Below are 6,705 nucleotides of genomic sequence, written 5' to 3' on the forward strand. Positions count from 1 at the left end.
CCAAGGTACCCCAGGTATCTGAAAAAGTCTCCAGAATTCCCGTGCCTCTCGCCCAGTTAACCCCTTCCACCACGGCACCCATGGAGGCTTAAAAATGAGCATCTCACAGAAGCATTTTCCAGACAATTCTGCAGAGATGTTGAGTTACTCTGAAAACTATGGAAAAATTACCTCAGGCACCTCCCATGGAAGTGTTCATGACAGCTGGCTGCTCTGTGATTTCAGCTCGAGCTCAGAGTCAGTAAATGTGTAAAACCCACCTTGCTCATCGGGCTCCCTGCCCTGGACTCTGGGCAATAGCACGGTGGCAGCAGGCTGTGCATTAGAACACCTCCAGAGCTACCACACTGCAAACACGACTGTGGGTTCAAAATACTCAGGAGCAGTCACACCACCCTGTCACTGCACTGAGCTCTCTGCTCTGCTCAGGTTTTGTTGCAAGAGCTACAGCTCTTACTCCTGCCAAGTGCCTGTGGCAGGCAATTGGGAAATCTGTGAAAATATGGGCTGTGTGCCTGAGCGTCACTTTTGCAGGGCATTGGTTTAACAGCAGCACAATCAGGAGAGTCCCAGGAAGGCTGAATTATCCCAGCAGTTCCCCTGGGTGTTAGCCCATTTTCCAGGCAATTGCCCTAACTGGCAAGGCCCCTCCATGGCCGTTGTTTCTGCCTCAGTCTCCCAGGCAGAGCTGCAGAGTTTAACTGGTCCTGCGATATATGGCTTTTCATTCCACGTGCTGATTATGAGCTGCTGGAGGCACTAAGCATTCGTGTCTGCTGAAGGCCACAGCGTGACCCCATCAGTTTCTTTGAAAATCAATAGGAAAAATGTTGGAGAATGCAAAGGAAGCAGGAACAGTCAAAGTAAAGACAAGTGATGTCCTGTAATGGCTGTAATGATTCTGAAACACGCAAGGTCACAGATAATCAGGAATCTAATTCTCCTTTGAAAGAATCTGTCAAGTTACTTCCCTACCTCAAAAACAACTGCTGATTGATGTTATTTATGGGCTAACAAATTCATTGAAGGTAGTCTGAATGGAGGGTGTACAGCCTTTACTATCCAGGTGGAGTTAGGTAGCCTCAGCTGTAGAAAAAAAAACAGGTAAAGAGATTTTCATTGTTGCAGTAAAGCACATGGATAGGATGTGTTTCAAAAAGTGCCAACACTGCTGCAAGCCAGAGCCACAATGCAGCAGTTCTGTTAATCAAACTCACAGCAGTTTAGGCTTGAGAGATCTCCCCATTTAGCTGTTTCACTGTGCTGCAGTACAGAATTGTTGAGAAGTGGGGGAAAAAGACCCAGGAAGGATGGAGGTGCCTTGGGACAGGGCAGAAGTGTGCAGGGAGGTCAGGGCTGTGCAGGCACTGGCATGAGCCTTACAGAAGGAACCAATATTTGAGGCTCTTTCTCAGTGTATATTGCTCAGTATATATTGCAGGTAACACCTCAGGAGGAGAGTGTTAGAACTCTGCAGGCTTTATCTGAGAGGATTTTGAAGCCAGTTTGTAGCAACATACACCCCAACGTGCTGGCTAGAGCTGCAAAGCAGGACAATCTGTTTCTAACACTTAATCTCAAAGCCCTTCTTCTCTACCAGTTCTACCCAGGTGCTTTTTGGTTTTACTTCGATTTATACAGAGCAAGGGCAGAGCTGCTTCCTGTAGGAGTGAAGTAAAAGGTTTATCACAAGCAACTGGGTTGGTTGACAAGAGGGGCTCTTTTCCCTGGACTGTGTGTGTGCTTGGAGCTGGTGGTGAGGGAGCTATGGCAAGGATCCAGATCCAAAGCAACCTCCAAACAGTTCAGATGCAAGGCAAATTTGGACTTCAGCACGAACGTGGGTGCCAGCTCAAAATGTATAATGCAAAATCAACTCACATCTCAACAGCCAGGGCCACAAGCATGGAAGCAGCAACCCCACAACTCACAAATCCTGGGATTAGGCAGGATGGCAAAGTCAGCCAGCAGAAAGAAGAGGCCATATGAACCTGTCATGTAGGTATAATTTAACTGCATTGTAATTGTGAACTGCATTCTGAGAGGTTTCTTGTAATGAGAGATCTTAGAGTTTGTTGGGTTGGGATTTTTTTTGAAGCTGGTCCTTGATTTTTTTCACAGCTAGTTCAACCTCAGCAAGCTCCTAGACCTGAGGGAGATGGGTGGTCCTTCCAAAGAAAGAGCAGTGCACTTGTTTCTATCATTTTAACTTCAAAGATGTGGGATAGAGAAAGACCATAAGAAAATGTAGTTGCAGCAAGAAGGAGAGAACATATGAAAATATGTGATGAGTGAGACATGAAACTCAGGCAAAGGTGAAATTTTGGCTGGCTCCAGCTGGGTTCAGCTGGCCCTTAGCACTGAGGATTCAATGCAATTCAAAGTACAAATTCCAAACACAATAAAAACTGTTGTTCAAAATGAAGTTATTTCTGCAAAGTGACAGGCAAAAATTTACCTCAAATCTAATTTACACAACTTAGATATTTAGAAAGCAGAGACATGAATAGTGAGATAGACAGTAAACATTGTGATGTCTAAACCTCCCTGTATGGTTATGAATTACAAATTATGTATTTTCTCACATCTAGGTATTATTTTTTGGCAGTGAGGTTGTTCATAGCATGGTATTTTGTTATCTATATTTTTCTATCACTTGAACAAGAACTTTGAAATGGCAAATATGGTCAATATCCAGTGCAGGCACAGCATGGCCAGAGCACATGAGAGTCTGTCCTGCCAGAGCAGTGCTGGGGCTCTGGCAGGACAACTGTCAGCAGCCAAGATCCAATGATGCGTTGTATGTCACGTGTGTGCCTGTCCCAGCAATATCCTGTTTCATCAGCATTCACCCTTTTCTGTCCCTCCTATTATTCAAAGGTGTTTTAAAGAAAAAAGCTTTTATAAGGGCTTATAAGCATAACTTTCACTTCAGCATGAAACACTTCAAGTGCTGGTGTTGATCTGTACGTAGTGGACTTTGTCTCCTTCTTCCCAGCACTGAATTATCTGGAGCCCAGATTTGTAGTCAAGATTTCAGGCACATTTTTGTGGCCTCATAGTTCTTATTTAGTTTTTTAAAAGAAAAAAAAAAAAGCTATTTTAATAATCTGACCTGCATTTTAATTATTTCTAATGTCTATGGTATCCATCCAGATGTGGTTTTGCCTGTCTGACCCTCCTGTCAATACTTATTAATTTCATGACAATCTTTTCAAGTGTGTTTGGAAACAAACAGAGAAAAGTTACTCTAAGGTCAAGAATGAGCCCAGGGAGGTGGAACAGGAATGGTCATGCTCACTACAATAGAGAGCATGATATTTCTGCAGCTTTTTCCATCTTGCTCTTAAAGTGAGCTCTATGCATAGACCAGAAAAGCATCCCTGAAGAGGGAAGTTACTACTTGAGTTCTGGAGGTAAGAGGAGGAACCAAGGCATGTTACTGAAGCAAATCAGTGAGTTAGTGGCAGAACAAGGAGGACAAGGGCTTTAATCCTTCAGAAGCTCTTCTGATGGACAAGTGAAACATGAATATCTTAGTCAGGGTGAGGGCTTTGACTGCTTAAATAACAGTGCATTGGAGTAACCTGGGGGAAAATTCCTGTTGAAAAACTTGAGAGTCAAAAAGGCAGCAGGACTTGGGGAGGCTGAAGTGCCCACAGTGTGCAAAGTGCTTAACCAGAATGGTGGTTTCTTGATTTGACACACCAAGCTGATGTAAACCGAAATGCCAATCATTTAAACCTAGAAACTTTCTTCGTTTTCTTTGAGCAAACCACAGGAGAGTCTCCTTATTTGGGGGTTTCATTGTTCTGCCCTGGTGGTACAGCTGGAGAGACGTCAGATCTTCAAAGGAAAAGTGGAGGAACACCAGCCAGAGCTGGATGAAGTAAGGATGGTGTGTCAGTGGTCCTGGATGAAGCCTGCCCCAGCTCTGTGAACAGCTGCAGTGTTGGCAAACACGGACTCTTCTCCCTGGAGTTTCTCCTATGGAAATGAGGATGCTTGCCACGGGGGTGGTGGGATCTTTTTGGAGCCTTTTCAGTATGGTGAGAAGCATTTCTGAGGACAGGGCGTTCAAGCCTGGGCTGGCAGTGGCTCAGAGCCTCTGCGAGGAGGCGGCGGAGTAAGCGAGGCTCCGCGGGGCTCCCCGGGTTGGCGCACCGGCTGGAGCCCATCCCCGGGGAAACACTGCAGCTCCGAGCGGAGCGAGAGCACCGGGGGCTGAGCAGGGGGGGCAGCGGTGGGATGGGTGGCAGCGGTAGGATGGGTGACAGGGGTAGGATGGGTAGCAGAGGTGGCAGCGGTGACAGCGCGGGTCCCCGCCAGTCCCCGCCGAGCGCGGCCGCGCCCCGGGGCCCGCGGGCGGCTCCTGCGGCGGCAGCGCCCCCCAGCGGCCGGCCCGGCCCGCTCCCGGCGCTGCTCTCGCTCTGTCCCGGTCCCTCCCGCGCTGCCGTGACTGGGGCAGCTCCGTGCCGGAGGGCTCAGAATGGGATGAGGCTTTCCGGACAATTTTCAAAGCGCTTCAAGCGACTTTGTGACCTGGTGGCCCCGCAGGGCTCGTGGCTGTCCGGCCGCGGGATCGCTTCAGGCTGGGGATGTCTCTGTGTGGCCGCAGGGAGCAGCCACACACGTCTGCTCCATCCCAAGGGTACGCGGGACTCAGAGCGTCCGGAGTCCCTCGGCCACGTGGGGGAGAGTCCCGACCGTGCTTTCCCGGGTGAACGCAAGTTGAAATTTCATGTTTCGTTGAGCATTCAAAGAAAAAAGGAAGGTTGGATTTTGTTGAGGGCTTTTACCAGAGGAAATTAAAAAATATGTATCTGACATATCTGAAGACTTGGTTTTTAACTTGCATCCTGATTGTTCCAGATGTTCCCCAGATGTCAAAGGGAACCAGGCATTGAAACAGCAGAACACATTTGTTTTAATATGCTCTAACTTTAGTGTTGCCAAAGAATTAAAAGGCCTCAGTTTGTTTTGGTTTTTCCTTTCGCTAACAACTTCAATGTCTATTAATTGTCTGTTAATCAAATGGAAGGTGAATTAGTTCCTTTTTATTTCAGACAGCGTGAGGTTGATATACATCCTGATCCTGGCTGCTTCCCAATCTCTTCTCTCTGGGTTTGTATGGTACTGAGAAGCTCTGGGAAAAGCTGTAAACACTGGCAACGATCGATGCACAGCCACGGGGGTAAAAATAGAGAGCTGAGCTCTTCCACAAAGTGCTTATAAAATCCATCAACTTGGGGCTTCCCTCTTTAGCTCTTCCCTTGACAGATTTCAGGATGTGTGGAAGAACTGAAAGCTGCAGGAAAGGCTGGAAACAGCTTCAGCCCACTGGCCAAATCTCCTTAACAGAGCCCAGCATCCCCGAGAAGAAACAGACAGGGCAAAGAGCCCCTCCACGACTTGGGGAAAGGAGCTGCAGCTCCCAGGGGCAAAATCCCCTGGGGCAGCCCTTGCCTTCTCCCTGGGGAAAGGTGGGATGAGGGAAGGGTGTGCTTCTGCCTGGCCTGAGCCTTCTCTTCCCACTGTCTTTTCTCTTTTTTGTATTTCTGCCTAAGCAAGACATGAATATTCAACTAAAATTTAATGTGTAAAAAATGCACTTTTTCAAGAATCATTCAATATTGTTTCCATTATCTCATTGGGGTGCAAGAGAACTAGGGGCTCTTAAGACTCCTGAGGCGAATTTATTTGCTTTGAAGGAGCTGCTGTCAGTATCCAACATTCTTTGTAGTGTTTCAGGCCTACAGAAACTGGAACCTGAGTGACAGACTGGGCACAGGCACAGCGGTCCGTGTGGCTGGAACCGAGGAGATACAATTTGTGCGCGCGTTCTCTTAGAAGAGTTGGTGATACATGTTCTGTGCACCCTACTGCACTGTACCAGCGCTTCCCGCGGCACAGCTTTGCACCAGGGCTTCGGAAGGACGGGGTGGCGGTGCGCCGTGCCGATGTCCCCGTGCCGGGCACAGCGAGTGACCCGCGCTGCGACCGTGCCCGGCCCCGCCGCCGGGAGCACGGGGGGTCGCGCCGCCCTGCGCCGCCAGGGGGCGCCGGAGCGGGCGGGCGTCAGCCCCGGGAAGGGTCTGAGTGTGAGAAAGTGTGAGCGCCCGTGTGTGTGTATATATATATATATATAAAGATATATCTGAATATTTAAATATATATATATATGTGTGTGTGTGTGTGTGCGTGAGTCTATATGCGTGTGTGTATATGTCCGTGTGTACGTGTATCTGGATTAGGGTGTATGTGGGTGTGTGTATGTGTGTAAATGTGTGTCCGCGTGTGTGCGTCAGTATGTCTCTGTGTGTCCGTGTGTCCGCACATGTGCCTGTGTGTGTATGTCTCTGTGTGTGTCCGTGTGTCCGCACATGTGCCTGTGTGTGTATGTATCTGTGTGTGTCCGTGTGTCCGCACATGTGCCTGTGTGTGTATGTCTGTGTGTGTGTCCGTGTGTCCGCACATGTGCCTGTGTGTGTATGTCTCTGTGTGTGTCCGTGTGTCCGCACATGTGCCTCTGTGTGTATGTATCTGTGTGTGTCCGCACATGTGCCTGTGTGTGTATGTCTGTGTGTGTGTCCGTGTGTCCGCACATGTGCCTGTGTGTGTATGTCTCTGTGTGTGTCCGTGTGTCCGCACATGTGCCTGTGTGTGTATGTCTCTGTGTGTGTCCGTGTGTCCGCACATGTGCCT

The 6,705-nt window shown here is 48.5% G+C and overlaps 1 long non-coding RNA gene across 2 annotated transcripts; it reads left to right on the forward strand.

The window, feature by feature from the left end:
• Positions 1-1,859: 1,859 nt before the first annotated feature.
• Positions 1,860-5,985, forward strand: LOC127060191 (uncharacterized). 2 transcript variants are annotated; one of them, XR_007778910.1, is made up of 3 exons: positions 1,860-1,998; positions 3,772-4,049; positions 5,067-5,985. It is a non-coding gene; the product is annotated as an uncharacterized LOC127060191 (long non-coding RNA). The 2 variants fall into 2 exon arrangements; XR_007778909.1 differs by having other exon boundaries at positions 3,782-4,049.
• Positions 5,986-6,705: the final 720 nt, after the last annotated feature.

Source organism: Serinus canaria, chromosome 15 (genome assembly GCF_022539315.1).
Source record: "Serinus canaria isolate serCan28SL12 chromosome 15, serCan2020, whole genome shotgun sequence".
NCBI classification, from domain to species: Eukaryota; Metazoa; Chordata; class Aves; order Passeriformes; family Fringillidae; genus Serinus; species Serinus canaria.